Here is a 16,785-nt window from a genome sequence, read left to right on the forward strand (position 1 = left end):
AATAATAAGGTAGATCTCTTCGAAAACTCATAATAACCAAGTATATATGATGTAGTGGTTATCACGTCCGCCTAACACGCGGAAGGTGTCAGGTTCGAGCCCTGATAGATACATGTTTTGACCAACATGATTAGACATAGTTATAAGCTAGATCTCTTCGAAAACTTTATATTAACACGTATCTATGGTGTAGTGGCTACCACGTCCGCCTAACACGCGGAAGGTCCCAGGTTCGAGCCCTGGTAGGGACATGTTTGGACCATCGCGATTAGACATAATAATAGGGTAGATCTCTTCGAAAACTCACAATAACCAAGTATCTATGGTGTAGTGGTTATCACGTCCGCCCAACACGCGGAAAGTGTCAGGTTCGAGCCCTGATAGATAAATGTTATGACCATCGTGATTAGACATAGTAATAAGCTAGATTTCTTCGAAAACTTAAATAAACACGTATCTATGGTGTAGTGGTTAGCACGTCCGCCTAATACGCGGCAGGTCCCAGGTTCGAGCCCTGATAGATACATGTTTTGACCATCGTGATTAGACATAGTTATAAGCTGGATCTCTTAGAAAACTTTATATTAACACGTATCTATGGTGTAGTGGTTATCACGTCTGCCTAACACGCTGAAGTTCCCAGGTTTGAGCGCTGGTAGGGATATGTTTTGACCATCGTGATTAGACATAATTATAAGGTAGATCTCTTCGAAAACTCACAATAGCCAAGTATCTATGGTGTAGTGGTTATCACGTCCGCCTAACACGCGGAAGGTGTCAGGTTCGAGCCCTGATAGATACTTGTTTTAACCATCGTGATTAGACATAATAATAAGGTAGATCTCTTCGAAAACTCACAATAGCCAAGTATCTATGGTGTAGTGGTTATCACGTCTGCCTAACACGCGGAAGGTCCCAGGTTTGAGCGCTGGTAGGGATATGTTTTGACCATCGTGATTAGACATAATAATAAGGTAGATCTCTTCGAAAACTCCCAATAGCCAGGTATATATGGTGTAGTGGTTATCACGTCCGCCTAACACGCGAAAGGTGTCAGGTTCGAGCCCTGATAGATACATGTTTGGACCATCGTGATTAGACATAGTAATAAGCTGGATCTCTTCGAAAACCTTATATTAACACGTATCTATGGAGTAGTGGTTATCACGTCTGCCTAACACGCGGAAGGTCCCAGGTTTGAGCGCTGGTAGGGACATGTTTTGACCATCGTGATTAGACATAATAATAAGGTAGATCTCTTCGAAAACTCCCAATAGGCAAGTATATATGGTGTAGTGGTTATCACGTCCGCCTAACACGCGGAAGGTCCCAGGTTCGAGCCCTGGTAGATACATGTTTGGACCATTGTGATCAGACATAGTAATAAGCTGGATCTCTTCGAAAACCTTATATTAACACGTATCTATGGTGTAGTGGTTATCACGTCTGCCTAACACGCGGAAGGTCCCAGGTTTGAGCGCTGGAAGGGACATGCTTTGACCATCGTGATTAGACATAATAATAAGGTAGATCTCTTCGAAAACTCACAATAGCCGAGTATATATGGTGTAGTGGTTATCACGTCCGCCTAACACGCGGGAGGTCCCAGGTTCGAGCCCTGATAGATACATGTTTGGACCATCGTGATTAGACATAGTAATAAGCTGGATCTCTTCGAAAACCTTATATTAACACGTATCTATGGTGTAGTGGTTATCACGTCTGCCTAACACGCGGAAGGTCCAAGGTTTGAGCGCTGGAAGGGACATGTTTTGACCATCGTGATTAGACATAATAATAAGGTAGATCTCTTCGAAAACTCATAATAGCCAAGTATCTATGGTGTAGTGGTTATCACGTCCACCTAACACGCCGAAGGTGTCAGGTTCGAGCCCTGATAGATACTTGTTTTAACCATCGTGATTAGACATAATAATAAGGTAGATCTCTTCGAAAACTCACAATAGCCAAGTATCTATGGTGTAGTGGTTATCACGTCTGCCTAACACGCGGAAGGTCCCAGGTTTGAGCGCTGGTAGGGATATGTTTTGACCATCGTGATTAGACATAATAATAAGGTAGATCTCTTCGAAAACTCCCAATAGCCAGGTATATATGGTGTAGTGGTTATCACGTCCGCCTAACACGCGAAAGGTGTCAGGTTCGAGCCCTGATAGATACATGTTTGGACCATCGTGATTAGACATAGTAATAAGCTGGATCTCTTCGAAAACCTTATATTAACACGTATCTATGGAGTAGTGGTTATCACGTCTGCCTAACACGCGGAAGGTCCCAGGTTTGAGCGCTGGTAGGGACATGTTTTGACCATCGTGATTAGACATAATAATAAGGTAGATCTCTTCGAAAACTCCCAATAGGCAAGTATATATGGTGTAGTGGTTATCACGTCCGCCTAACACGCGGAAGGTCCCATCTTCGAGCCCTGGTAGATACATGTTTGGACCATTGTGATCAGACATAGTAATCAGCTGGATCTCTTCGAAAACCTTATATTAACACGTATCTATGGTGTAGTGGTTATCACGTCTGCCTAACACGCGGAAGGTCCCAGGTTTGAGCGCTGGAAGGGACATGCTTTGACCATCGTGATTAGACATAATAATAAGGTAGATCTCTTCGAAAACTCACAATAGCCGAGTATATATGGTGTAGTGGTTATCACGTCCGCCTAACACGCGGGAGGTCCCAGGTTCGAGCCCTGATAGATACATGTTTGGACCATCGTGATTAGACATAGTAATAAGCTGGATCTCTTCGAAAACCTTATATTAACACGTATCTATGGTGTAGTGGTTATCACGTCTGCCTAACACGCGGAAGGTCCAAGGTTTGAGCGCTGGAAGGGACATGTTTTGACCATCGTGATTAGACATAATAATAAGGTAGATCTCTTCGAAAACTCATAATAGCCAAGTATCTATGGTGTAGTGGTTATCACGTCCGCCCAACACGCGGAAGGTGTCAGGTTCGAGCCCTGATAGATGCATGTTATGACCATCGTGATTAGACATAGTAATAAGCTAGATCTCTTCGAAAACTTAAATTAACACGTATCTATGGTGTAGTGGTTATCACGTCCGCCTAACACGCGGAAGGTGTCAGGTTCGAGCCCTGATAGATACTTGTTTTAACCATCGTGATTAGACATAATAATAAGGTAGATCTCTTCGAAAACTCACAATAGCCAAGTATCTATGGTGTAGTGGTTATCACGTCTGCCTAACACGCGGAAGGTCCCAGGTTTGAGCGCTGGAAGGGACATGTTTTGACCATCGTGATTAGACATAATAATAGGGTAGATCTCTTCGAAAACTCACAATAACCAAGTATCTATGGTGTATTGGTTATCACGTCCGCCCAACACGCGGAAGGTGTCAGGTTCGAGCCCTGATAGATGCATGTTATGACCATCGTGATTAGACATAGTAATAAGCTAGATCTCTTCGAAAACTTAAATTAACACGTATCTATGGTGTAGTGGTTATCACGTCCGCCTAACACGCGGAAGGTCCCAGGTTCGAGCCCTGATAGATGCATGTTTTGACCATCGTGATTAGACATAGTAATAAGCTAGATCTCTTCGTAAACTTAAATTAACACGTATCTATGGTGTAGTGGTTATCACGTCTGCCTAACACGCTGAAGGTCCCAGATTTGAGCGCTAGTAGGGATAGGTTTTGACCATCGTGATTAGACATAATAATAAGGTAGATCTCTTCGAAAACTCCCAATAGCCAAGTATATATGGTGTAGTGGTTATCACGTCCGCCTAACACGCGAAAGGTGTCAGGTTCGAGCCCTGATAGATACATGTTTGGACCATCGTGATTAGACATAGTTATAAGCTGGATCTCTTAGAAAACTTTATATTAACACGTATCTATGGTGTAGTGGTTATCACGTCCGCCTAACACGCGGAAGGTCCCAGGTTCGAGCCCTGATAGATGCATGTTTGGACCATCGTGATTAGACATAGTAATAAGCTGGATCTCTTCGAAAACCCTATATTAACACGTATCTATGGAGTAGTGGTTATCACGTCTGCCTAACACGCGGAAGGTCCCAGGTTTGAGCGCTGGTAGGGACATGTTTTGACCGTCGTGATTAGACATAATAATAAGGTAGATCTCTTCGAAAACTCCCAATAGCCAAGTATATATGGTGTAGTGGTTATCACGTCCGCCTAACACGCGAAAGGTGTCAGGTTCGAGCCCTGATAGATACATGTTTGGACCATCGTGATTAGACATAGTTATAAGCTGGATCTCTTAGAAAACTTTATATTAACACGTATCTATGGTGTAGTGGTTATCACGTCTGCCTAACACGCTGAAGGTCCCAGGTTTGAGCGCTGGTAGGGATATGTTTTGACCATCGTGATTAGACATAATAATAAGGTAGATCTCTTCGAAAACTCCCAATAGCCAAGTATATATGGTGTAGTGGTTATCACGTCCGCCTAACACGCGCAAGGTCCCAGGTTCGAGCCCTGGTAGATACATGTTTGGACCATCGTGATTAGACATAGTAATAAGCTGGATCTCTTCGAAAACCTTATATTAACACGTATCTATGGTGCAGTGGTTATCACGTCTGCCTAACACGCGGAAGGTCCCAGGTTTGAGCGCTGGAAGAGACATGTTTTCACCATCGTGATTAGACATAATAATAAGGTAGATCTCTTCGAAAACTCACAATAGCCAAGTATATATGGTGTAGTGGTTATCACGTCCGCCTAACACGCGGAAGGTCCCAGGTTCGAGCCCTGATAGATACATGTTTGAACCATCGTGATTAGACATAGTAATAGGCTGGATCTCTTCGAAAACCTTATATTAACACGTATCTATGGTGTAGTGGTTATCACGTCTGCCTAACACGCGGAAGGTCCCAGGTTTGAGCGCTGGAAGGGACATGTTTTGACCATCGTGATTAGACATAATAATAAGGTAGATCTCTTCGAAAACTCACTATAGCCAAGTATCTATGGTGTAGTGGTTATCACGTCCGCCTAACACGCGGTAGGTGTCAGGTTCGAGCCCTGATAGATACTTGTTTTAACCATCGTGATTAGACATAGTAATAAGCTAGATCTCTTCGAAAACTTAAATTGACACGTATCTATGGTGTAGTGGTTATCACGTCCGCCTAACACGCGGAAGGTCCCAGGTTCGAGCCCTGATAGATGCATGTTTTGACCATCGTGATTAGACATGGTTTTAAGCTGGATCTCTTAGAAAACTTTATATTAACACGTATCTATGGTGTAGTGGTTATCACGTCTGCCTAACACGCTGAAGGTCCCAGGTTTGAGCGCTGGTAGGGATATGTTTTAACCATCGTGATTAGACATAATAATAAGGTAGATCTCTTCGAAAACTCACAATAGCCAAGTATCTATGGTGTAGTGGTTATCACGTCTGCCTAACACGCGGAAGGTCCCAGGTTTGAGCGCTGGAAGGGACATGTTTTGACCATCGTGATTAGACATAATAATAGGGTAGATCTCTTCGAAAACTCACAATAACCTAGTATCTATGGTGTAGTGGTTATCACGTCCGCCCAACACGCGGAAGGTGTCAGGTTCGAGCCCTGATAGATACATGTTTTAACCATCGTGATTAGACATAGTAATAAGCTAGATCTCTTCGAAAACTTAAATTGACACGTATCTATGGTGTAGTGGTTATCACGTCCGCCTAACACGCTGAAGGTCCCAGGTTTGAGCGCTGGTAGGGATATGTTTTGACCATCGTGATTAGACATAATAATAAGGTAGATCTCTTCGAAAACTCCCAATAGCCAGGTATATATGGTGTAGTGGTTATCACGTCCGCCTAACACGCGAAAGGTGTCAGGTTCGAGCCCTGATAGATACATGTTTGGACCATCGTGATTAGACATAGTAATAAGCTGGATCTCTTCGAAAACCTTATATTAACACGTATCTATGGAGTAGTGGTTATCACGTCTGCCTAACACGCGGAAGGTCCCAGGTTTGAGCGCTGGTAGGGACATGTTTTGACCATCGTGATTAGACATAATAATAAGGTAGATCTCTTCGAAAACTCCCAATAGGCAAGTATATATGGTGTAGTGGTTATCACGTCCGCCTAACACGCGGAAGGTCCCAGGTTCGAGCCCTGGTAGATACATGTTTGGACCATTGTGATCAGACATAGTAATAAGCTGGATCTCTTCGAAAACCTTATATTAACACGTATCTATGGTGTAGTGGTTATCACGTCTGCCTAACACGCGGAAGGTCCCAGGTTTGAGCGCTGGAAGGGACATGCTTTGACCATCGTGATTAGACATAATAATAAGGTAGATCTCTTCGAAAACTCACAATAGCCGAGTATATATGGTGTAGTGGTTATCACGTCCGCCTAACACGCGGGAGGTCCCAGGTTCGAGCCCTGATAGATACATGTTTGGACCATCGTGATTAGACATAGTAATAAGCTGGATCTCTTCGAAAACCTTATATTAACACGTATCTATGGTGTAGTGGTTATCACGTCTGCCTAACACGCGGAAGGTCCAAGGTTTGAGCGCTGGAAGGGACATGTTTTGACCATCGTGATTAGACATAATAATAAGGTAGATCTCTTCGAAAACTCATAATAGCCAAGTATCTATGGTGTAGTGGTTATCACGTCCACCTAACACGCCGAAGGTGTCAGGTTCGAGCCCTGATAGATACTTGTTTTAACCATCGTGATTAGACATAATAATAAGGTAGATCTCTTCGAAAACTCACAATAGCCAAGTATCTATGGTGTAGTGGTTATCACGTCTGCCTAACACGCGGAAGGTCCCAGGTTTGAGCGCTGGAAGGGACATGTTTTGACCATCGTGATTAGACATAATAATAGGGTAGATCTCTTCGAAAACTCACAATAACCTAGTATCTATGGTGTAGTGGTTATCACGTCCGCCCAACACGCGGAAGGTGTCAGGTTCGAGCCCTGATAGATACATGTTTTAACCATCGTGATTAGACATAGTAATAAGCTAGATCTCTTCGAAAACTTAAATTGACACGTATCTATGGTGTAGTGGTTATCACGTCCGCCTAACACGCTGAAGGTCCCAGGTTTGAGCGCTGGTAGGGATATGTTTTGACCATCGTGATTAGACATAATAATAAGGTAGATCTCTTCGAAAACTCCCAATAGCCAAGTATATATGGTGTAGTGGTTATCACGTCCGCCTAACACGCGCAAGGTCCCAGGTTCGAGCCCTGGTAGATACATGTTTGGACCATCGTGATTAGACATAGTAATAAGCTGGATCTCTTCGAAAACCTTATATTAACACGTATCTATGGTGTAGTGGTTATCACGTCTGCCTAACACGCGGAAGGTCCCAGGTTTGAGCGCTGGAAGAGACATGTTTTCACCATCGTGATTAGACATAATAATAAGGTAGATCTCTTCGAAAACTCACAATAGCCAAGTATATATGGTGTAGTGGTTATCACGTCCGCCTAACACGCGGAAGGTCCCAGGTTCGAGCCCTGATAGATACATGTTTGAACCATCGTGATTAGACATAGTAATAGGCTGGATCTCTTCGAAAACCTTATATTAACACGTATCTATGGTGTAGTGGTTATCACGTCTGCCTAACACGCGGAAGGTCCCAGGTTTGAGCGCTGGAAGGGACATGTTTTGACCATCGTGATTAGACATAATAATAAGGTAGATCTCTTCGAAAACTCACTATAGCCAAGTATCTATGGTGTAGTGGTTATCACGTCCGCCTAACACGCGGTAGGTGTCAGGTTCGAGCCCTGATAGATACTTGTTTTAACCATCGTGATTAGACATAGTAATAAGCTAGATCTCTTCGAAAACTTAAATTGACACGTATCTATGGTGTAGTGGTTATCACGTCCGCCTAACACGCGGAAGGTCCCAGGTTCGAGCCCTGATAGATGCATGTTTTGACCATCGTGATTAGACATGGTTTTAAGCTGGATCTCTTAGAAAACTTTATATTAACACGTATCTATGGTGTAGTGGTTATCACGTCTGCCTAACACGCTGAAGGTCCCAGGTTTGAGCGCTGGTAGGGATATGTTTTAACCATCGTGATTAGACATAATAATAAGGTAGATCTCTTCGAAAACTCACAATAGCCAAGTATCTATGGTGTAGTGGTTATCACGTCTGCCTAACACGCGGAAGGTCCCAGGTTTGAGCGCTGGAAGGGACATGTTTTGACCATCGTGATTAGACATAATAATAGGGTAGATCTCTTCGAAAACTCACAATAACCTAGTATCTATGGTGTAGTGGTTATCACGTCCGCCCAACACGCGGAAGGTGTCAGGTTCGAGCCCTGATAGATACATGTTTTAACCATCGTGATTAGACATAGTAATAAGCTAGATCTCTTCGAAAACTTAAATTGACACGTATCTATGGTGTAGTGGTTATCACGTCCGCCTAACACGCTGAAGGTCCCAGGTTTGAGCGCTGGTAGGGATATGTTTTGACCATCGTGATTAGACATAATAATAAGGTAGATCTCTTCGAAAACTCCCAATAGCCAGGTATATATGGTGTAGTGGTTATCACGTCCGCCTAACACGCGAAAGGTGTCAGGTTCGAGCCCTGATAGATACATGTTTGGACCATCGTGATTAGACATAGTAATAAGCTGGATCTCTTCGAAAACCTTATATTAACACGTATCTATGGAGTAGTGGTTATCACGTCTGCCTAACACGCGGAAGGTCCCAGGTTTGAGCGCTGGTAGGGACATGTTTTGACCATCGTGATTAGACATAATAATAAGGTAGATCTCTTCGAAAACTCCCAATAGGCAAGTATATATGGTGTAGTGGTTATCACGTCCGCCTAACACGCGGAAGGTCCCAGGTTCGAGCCCTGGTAGATACATGTTTGGACCATTGTGATCAGACATAGTAATAAGCTGGATCTCTTCGAAAACCTTATATTAACACGTATCTATGGTGTAGTGGTTATCACGTCTGCCTAACACGCGGAAGGTCCCAGGTTTGAGCGCTGGAAGGGACATGCTTTGACCATCGTGATTAGACATAATAATAAGGTAGATCTCTTCGAAAACTCACAATAGCCGAGTATATATGGTGTAGTGGTTATCACGTCCGCCTAACACGCGGGAGGTCCCAGGTTCGAGCCCTGATAGATACATGTTTGGACCATCGTGATTAGACATAGTAATAAGCTGGATCTCTTCGAAAACCTTATATTAACACGTATCTATGGTGTAGTGGTTATCACGTCTGCCTAACACGCGGAAGGTCCAAGGTTTGAGCGCTGGAAGGGACATGTTTTGACCATCGTGATTAGACATAATAATAAGGTAGATCTCTTCGAAAACTCATAATAGCCAAGTATCTATGGTGTAGTGGTTATCACGTCCACCTAACACGCCGAAGGTGTCAGGTTCGAGCCCTGATAGATACTTGTTTTAACCATCGTGATTAGACATAATAATAAGGTAGATCTCTTCGAAAACTCACAATAGCCAAGTATCTATGGTGTAGTGGTTATCACGTCTGCCTAACACGCGGAAGGTCCCAGGTTTGAGCGCTGGAAGGGACATGTTTTGACCATCGTGATTAGACATAATAATAGGGTAGATCTCTTCGAAAACTCACAATAACCAAGTATCTATGGTGTAGTGGTTATCACGTCCGCCCAACACGCGGAAGGTGTCAGGTTCGAGCCCTGATAGATACATGTTTTAACCATTGTGATTAGACATAATAATAAGGTAGATCTCTTCAAAAACTCACAATAGCCAAGTATATATGGTGTAGTGGTTATCACGTCCGCCCAACACGCGGAAGGTGTCAGGTTCGAGCCCTGATAGATGCATGTTATGACCATCGTGATTAGACATAGTAATAAGCTAGATCTCTTCGAAAACTTAAATTAACACGTATCTATGGTGTAGTGGTTATCACGTCCGCCTAACACGCGGAAGGTCCCAGGTTCGAGCCCTGATAGATGCATGTTTTGACCATTGTGATTAGACATGGTTATAAGCTGGATCTCTTAGGAAACTTTATATTAACACGTATCTATGGTGTAGTGGTTATCACGTCTGCCTAACACGCTGAAGGTCCCAGGTTTGAGCGCTGGTAGGGATATGTTTTGACCATCGTGATTAGACATAATAATAAGGTAGATCTCTTCGAAAACTCCCAATAGCCAAGTATATATGGTGTAGTGGTTATCACGTCCGCCTAACACTCGAAAGGTGTCAGGTTCGAGCCCTGATAGATACATGTTTGGACCATCGTGATTAGACATAGTAATAAGCTGGATCTCTTCGAAAACCATATATTAACACGTATCTATGGAGTAGTGGTTATCACGTCTGCCTAACACGCGGAAGGTCCCAGGTTTGAGCGCTGGTAGGGACATGTTTTGACCATCGTGATTAGACATAATAATAAGGTAGATCTCTTCAAAAACTCCCAATAGCCAGGTATATATGGTGTAGTAGTTATCACGTCCGCCTAACACGCGAAAGGTGTCAGGTTCGAGCCCTGATAGATACATGTTTGGACCATCGTGATTAGACATAGTAATAAGCTGGATCTCTTCGAAAACCTTATATTAACACGTATCTATGGTGTAGTGGTTATCACGTCTGCCTAACGCGCGGAAGGTCCCAGGTTTGAGCGCTGGTAGGGACATGTTTTGACCATCGTGATTAGGCATAATAATAAGGTAGATCTCTTCGAAAACTTAGAATAGCCAAGTATCTATGGTGTAGTGGTTATCACGTCCGCCTAACACGCGGAAGGTGTCAGGTTCGAACCCTGATAGATACATGTTTTGACCATCGTGATTAGACATAGTAATAAGCTGGATCTCTTCGAAAACTTTATATTAACACGTATCTATGGTGTGGTGGTTATCACGTCCGCCTAACACGCGGAAGGTCCCAGGTTCGAGCCCTGGTAGATACATGTTTTGACCAACGTGATTAGACATAATAATAAGGTAGATCTCTTCGAAAACTCATAATAACCAAGTATATATGATGTAGTGGTTATCACGTCCGCCTAACACGCGGAAGGTGTCAGGTTCGAGCCCTGATAGATACATGTTTTGACCAACATGATTAGACATAGTTATAAGCTAGATCTCTTCGAAAACTTTATATTAACACGTATCTATGGTGTAGTGGCTACCACCTCCGCCTAACACGCGGAAGGTCCCAGGTTCGAGCCCTGGTAGGGACATGTTTGGACCATCGCGATTAGACATAATAATAGGGTAGATCTCTTCGAAAACTCACAATAACCAAGTATCTATGGTGTAGTGGTTATCACGTCCGCCCAACACGCGGAAAGTGTCAGGTTCGAGCCCTGATAGATAAATGTTATGACCATCGTGATTAGACATAGTAATAAGCTAGATTTCTTCGAAAACTTAAATAAACACGTATCTATGGTGTAGTGGTTAGCACGTCCGCCTAATACGCGGCAGGTCCCAGGTTCGAGCCCTGATAGATACATGTTTTGACCATCGTGATTAGACATAGTTATAAGCTGGATCTCTTAGAAAACTTTATATTAACACGTATCTATGGTGTAGTGGTTATCACGTCTGCCTAACACGCTGAAGGTCCCAGGTTTGAGCGCTGGTAGGGATATGTTTTGACCATCGTGATTAGACATAATAATAAGGTAGATCTCTTCGAAAACTCACAATAGCCAAGTATCTATGGTGTAGTGGTTATCACGTCCGCCTAACACGCGGAAGGTGTCAGGTTCGAGCCCTGATAGATACTTGTTTTAACCATCGTGATTAGACATAATAATAAGGTAGATCTCTTCGAAAACTCACAATAGCCAAGTATCTATGGTGTAGTGGTTATCACGTCTGCCTAACACGCGGAAGGTCCCAGGTTTGAGCGCTGGTAGGGATATGTTTTGACCATCGTGATTAGACATAATAATAAGGTAGATCTCTTCGAAAACTCCCAATAGCCAGGTATATATGGTGTAGTGGTTATCACGTCCGCCTAACACGCGAAAGGTGTCAGGTTCGAGCCCTGATAGATACATGTTTGGACCATCGTGATTAGACATAGTAATAAGCTGGATCTCTTCGAAAACCTTATATTAACACGTATCTATGGAGTAGTGGTTATGACGTCTGCCTAACACGCGGAAGGTCCCAGGTTTGAGCGCTGGTAGGGACATGTTTTGACCATCGTGATTAGACATAATAATAAGGTAGATCTCTTCGAAAACTCCCAATAGGCAAGTATATATGGTGTAGTGGTTATCACGTCCGCCTAACACGCGGAAGGTCCCAGGTTCGAGCCCTGGTAGATACATGTTTGGACCATTGTGATTAGACATAGTAATAAGCTGGATCTCTTCGAAAACCTTATATTAACACGTATCTATGGTGTAGTGGTTATCACGTCTGCCTAACACGCGGAAGGTCCCAGGTTTGAGCGCTGGAAGGGACATGCTTTGACCATCGTGATTAGACATAATAATAAGGTAGATCTCTTCGAAAACTCACAATAGCCGAGTATATATGGTGTAGTGGTTATCACGTCCGCCTAACACGCGGAAGGTGTCAGGTTCGAGCCCTGATAGATACTTGTTTTAACCATCGTGATTAGACATAATAATAAGGTAGATCTCTTCGAAAACTCACAATAGCCAAGTATCTATGGTGTAGTGGTTATCACGTCTGCCTAACACGCGGAAGGTCCCAGGTTTGAGCGCTGGAAGGGACATGTTTTGACCATCGTGATTAGACATAATAATAGGGTAGATCTCTTCGAAAACTCACAATAACCAAGTATCTATGGTGTAGTGGTTATCACGTCCGCCCAACACGCGGAAGGTGTCAGGTTCGAGCCCTGATAGATACATGTTTTAACCATTGTGATTAGACATAATAATAAGGTAGATCTCTTCAAAAACTCACAATAGCCAAGTATATATGGTGTAGTGGTTATCACGTCCGCCCAACACGCGGAAGGTGTCAGGTTCGAGCCCTGATAGATGCATGTTATGACCATCGTGATTAGACATAGTAATAAGCTAGATCTCTTCGAAAACTTAAATTAACACGTATCTATGGTGTAGTGGTTATCACGTCCGCCTAACACGCGGAAGGTCCCAGGTTCGAGCCCTGATAGATACTTGTTTTAACCATCGTGATTAGACATAATAATAAGGTAGATCTCTTCGAAAACTCACAATAGCCAAGTATCTATGGTGTAGTGGTTATCACGTCTGCCTAACACGCGGAAGGTCCCAGGTTTGAGCGCTGGAAGGGACATGTTTTGACCATCGTGATTAGACATAATAATAGGGTAGATCTCTTCGAAAACTCACAATAACCAAGTATCTATGGTGTAGTGGTTATCACGTCCGCCCAACACGCGGAAGGTGTCAGGTTCGAGCCCTGATAGATACATGTTTTAACCATTGTGATTAGACATAATAATAAGGTAGATCTCTTCAAAAACTCACAATAGCCAAGTATATATGGTGTAGTGGTTATCACGTCCGCCCAACACGCGGAAGGTGTCAGGTTCGAGCCCTGATAGATGCATGTTATGACCATCGTGATTAGACATAGTAATAAGCTAGATCTCTTCGAAAACTTAAATTAACACGTATCTATGGTGTAGTGGTTATCACGTCCGCCTAACACGCGGAAGGTCCCAGGTTCGAGCCCTGATAGATACTTGTTTTAACCATCGTGATTAGACATAATAATAAGGTAGATCTCTTCGAAAACTCACAATAGCCAAGTATCTATGGTGTAGTGGTTATCACGTCTGCCTAACACGCGGAAGGTCCCAGGTTTGAGCGCTGGAAGGGACATGTTTTGACCATCGTGATTAGACATAATAATAGGGTAGATCTCTTCGAAAACTCACAATAACCAAGTATCTATGGTGTAGTGGTTATCACGTCCGCCCAACACGCGGAAGGTGTCAGGTTCGAGCCCTGATAGATACATGTTTTAACCATTGTGATTAGACATAATAATAAGGTAGATCTCTTCAAAAACTCACAATAGCCAAGTATATATGGTGTAGTGGTTATCACGTCCGCCCAACACGCGGAAGGTGTCAGGTTCGAGCCCTGATAGATGCATGTTATGACCATCGTGATTAGACATAGTAATAAGCTAGATCTCTTCGAAAACTTAAATTAACACGTATCTATGGTGTAGTGGTTATCACGTCTGCCTAACACGCTGAAGGTCCCAGGTTTGAGCGCTGGTAGGGATATGTTTTGACCATCGTGATTAGACATAATAATAAGGTAGATCTCTTCGAAAACTCCCAATAGCCAAGTATATATGGTGTAGTGGTTATCACGTCCGCCTAACACTCGAAAGGTGTCAGGTTCGAGCCCTGATAGATACATGTTTGGACCATCGTGATTAGACATAGTAATAAGCTGGATCTCTTCGAAAACCTTATATTAACACGTATCTATGGAGTAGTGGTTATCACGTCTGCCTAACACGCGGAAGGTCCCAGGTTTGAGCGCTGGTAGGTACATGTTTTGACCATCGTGATTAGACATAATAATAAGGTAGATCTCTTCGAAAACTCCCAATAGCCAGGTATATATGGTGTAGTGGTTATCACGTCCGCCTAACACGCGAAAGGTGTCAGGTTCGAGCCCTGATAGATACATGTTTGGACCATCGTGATTAGACATAGTAATAAGCTGGATCTCTTCGAAAACCTTATATTAACACGTATCTATGGTGTAGTGGTTATCACGTCTGCCTAACGCGCGGAAGGTCCCAGGTTTGAGCGCTGGTAGGGACATGTTTTGACCATCGTGATTAGGCATAATAATAAGGTAGATCTCTTCGAAAACTTACAATAGCCAAGTATCTATGGTGTAGTGGTTATCACGTCCGCCTAACACGCGGAAGGTGTCAGGTTCGAACCCTGATAGATACATGTTTTGACCATCGTGATTAGACATAGTAATAAGCTGGATCTCTTCGAAAACTTTATATTAACACGTATCTATGGTGTGGTGGTTATCACGTCCGCCTAACGCGCGGAAGGTCCCAGGTTCGAGCCCTGGTAGATACATGTTTTGACCAACGTGATTAGACATAATAATAAGGTAGATCTCTTCGAAAACTCATAATAACCAAGTATATATGATGTAGTGGTTATCACGTCCGCCTAACACGCGGAAGGTGTCAGGTTCGAGCCCTGATAGATACATGTTTTGACCAACATGATTAGACATAGTTATAAGCTAGATCTCTTCGAAAACTTTATATTAACACGTATCTATGGTGTAGTGGCTACCACGTCCGCCTAACACGCGGAAGGTCCCAGGTTCGAGCCCTGGTAGGGACATGTTTGGACCATCGTGATTAGACATAATAATAGGGTAGATCTCTTCGAAAACTCACAATAACCAAGTATCTATGGTGTAGTGGTTATCACGTCCGCCCAACACGCGGAAAGTGTCAGGTTCGAGCCCTGATAGATACATGTTATGACCATCGTGATTAGACATAGTAATAAGCTAGATTTCTTCGAAAACTTAAATAAACACGTATCTATGGTGTAGTGGTTAGCACGTCCGCCTAATACGCGGAAGGTCCCAGGTTCGAGCCCTGATAGATACATGTTTTGACCATCGTGATTAGACATAGTTATAAGCTGGATCTCTTAGAAAACTTTATATTAACACGTATCTATGGTGTAGTGGTTATCACGTCTGCCTAACACGCTGAAGGTCCCAGGTTTGAGCGCTGGTAGGGATATGTTTTGACCATCGTGATTAGACATAATAATAAGGTAGATCTCTTCGAAAACTCACAATAGCCAAGTATCTATGGTGTAGTGGTTATCACGTCCGCCTAACACGCGGAAGGTGTCAGGTTCGAGCCCTGATAGATACTTGTTTTAACCATCGTGATTAGACATAATAATAAGGTAGATCTCTTCGAAAACTCACAATAGCCAAGTATCTATGGTGTAGTGGTTATCACGTCTGCCTAACACGCGGAAGGTCCCAGGTTTGAGCGCTGGAAGGGACATGTTTTGACCATCGTGATTAGACATAATAATAGGGTAGATCTCTTCGAAAACTCACGATAACCAAGTATCTATGGTGTAGTGGTTATCACGTCCGCCCAACACGCGGAAGGTGTCAGGTTCGAGCCCTGATAGATACATATTTTAACCATCGTGATTAGACATAATAATAAGGTAGATCTCTTCGAAAACTCACAATAGCCAAGTATCTATGGTGTAGTGGTTATCACGTCCGCCAAACACGCGGAAGGTCCCAGGTTCGAGCCCTGATAGATGCATATTTTGACCATTGTGATTAGACATGGTTATAAGCTGGATCTCTTAGAAAACTTTATATTAACACGTATCTATGGTGTAGTGGTTATCACGTCTGCCTAACACGCTGAAGGTCCCAGGTTTGAGCGCTGGTAGGGATATGTTTTGACCATCGTGATTAGACATAATAATAAGGTAGATCTCTTCGAAAACTCCCAATAGCCAAGTATATATGGTGTAGTGGTTATCACGTCCGCCTAACACTCGAAAGGTGTCAGGTTCGAGCCCTGATAGATACATGTTTGGACCATCGTGATTAGACATAGTAATAAGCTGGATCTCTTCGAAAACCATATATTAACACGTATCTATGGAGTAGTGGTTATCACGTCTGCCTAACACGCGGAAGGTCCCAGGTTTGAGCGC

General features: G+C 43.2%; 13 non-coding genes across 13 annotated transcripts; all 13 read left to right on the forward strand.

The window, feature by feature from the left end:
* Nucleotides 1-453: 453 nt before the first annotated feature.
* Nucleotides 454-526, forward strand: TRNAI-AAU (transfer RNA isoleucine (anticodon AAU)). The gene has a single exon. It is a non-coding gene; the product is annotated as a tRNA-Ile (tRNA).
* Nucleotides 527-1,281: 755 nt separating this feature from the next.
* On the forward strand, nucleotides 1,282-1,354 carry TRNAV-AAC (transfer RNA valine (anticodon AAC)). Its single transcript has one exon. It is a non-coding gene; the product is annotated as a tRNA-Val (tRNA).
* Nucleotides 1,355-6,106: 4,752 nt separating this feature from the next.
* TRNAV-AAC (transfer RNA valine (anticodon AAC)) lies at nucleotides 6,107-6,179 on the forward strand. The gene has a single exon. It is a non-coding gene; the product is annotated as a tRNA-Val (tRNA).
* Nucleotides 6,180-8,863: 2,684 nt separating this feature from the next.
* On the forward strand, nucleotides 8,864-8,936 carry TRNAV-AAC (transfer RNA valine (anticodon AAC)). The gene has a single exon. It is a non-coding gene; the product is annotated as a tRNA-Val (tRNA).
* Nucleotides 8,937-10,794: 1,858 nt separating this feature from the next.
* Nucleotides 10,795-10,867, forward strand: TRNAV-AAC (transfer RNA valine (anticodon AAC)). The gene has a single exon. It is a non-coding gene; the product is annotated as a tRNA-Val (tRNA).
* A 65-nt stretch (nucleotides 10,868-10,932) lies between these two features.
* On the forward strand, nucleotides 10,933-11,005 carry TRNAV-AAC (transfer RNA valine (anticodon AAC)). The gene has a single exon. It is a non-coding gene; the product is annotated as a tRNA-Val (tRNA).
* Nucleotides 11,006-11,483: 478 nt separating this feature from the next.
* Nucleotides 11,484-11,556, forward strand: TRNAI-AAU (transfer RNA isoleucine (anticodon AAU)). The gene has a single exon. It is a non-coding gene; the product is annotated as a tRNA-Ile (tRNA).
* Nucleotides 11,557-12,311: 755 nt separating this feature from the next.
* TRNAV-AAC (transfer RNA valine (anticodon AAC)) lies at nucleotides 12,312-12,384 on the forward strand. Its single transcript has one exon. It is a non-coding gene; the product is annotated as a tRNA-Val (tRNA).
* Nucleotides 12,385-13,138: 754 nt separating this feature from the next.
* Nucleotides 13,139-13,211, forward strand: TRNAV-AAC (transfer RNA valine (anticodon AAC)). The gene has a single exon. It is a non-coding gene; the product is annotated as a tRNA-Val (tRNA).
* A 478-nt stretch (nucleotides 13,212-13,689) lies between these two features.
* Nucleotides 13,690-13,762, forward strand: TRNAV-AAC (transfer RNA valine (anticodon AAC)). The gene has a single exon. It is a non-coding gene; the product is annotated as a tRNA-Val (tRNA).
* A 1,168-nt stretch (nucleotides 13,763-14,930) lies between these two features.
* On the forward strand, nucleotides 14,931-15,003 carry TRNAV-AAC (transfer RNA valine (anticodon AAC)). Its single transcript has one exon. It is a non-coding gene; the product is annotated as a tRNA-Val (tRNA).
* A 65-nt stretch (nucleotides 15,004-15,068) lies between these two features.
* On the forward strand, nucleotides 15,069-15,141 carry TRNAV-AAC (transfer RNA valine (anticodon AAC)). Its single transcript has one exon. It is a non-coding gene; the product is annotated as a tRNA-Val (tRNA).
* A 478-nt stretch (nucleotides 15,142-15,619) lies between these two features.
* Nucleotides 15,620-15,692, forward strand: TRNAI-AAU (transfer RNA isoleucine (anticodon AAU)). The gene has a single exon. It is a non-coding gene; the product is annotated as a tRNA-Ile (tRNA).
* The last annotated feature ends 1,093 nt before the right edge of the window (nucleotides 15,693-16,785 follow it).

The sequence above is a fragment of the Phalangium opilio genome, unplaced genomic scaffold (assembly GCF_054372755.1).
Source record: "Phalangium opilio isolate 3A_F unplaced genomic scaffold, DU_Popi_V2 ptg000046l_1, whole genome shotgun sequence".
Taxonomy (NCBI): domain Eukaryota; kingdom Metazoa; phylum Arthropoda; class Arachnida; order Opiliones; family Phalangiidae; genus Phalangium; species Phalangium opilio.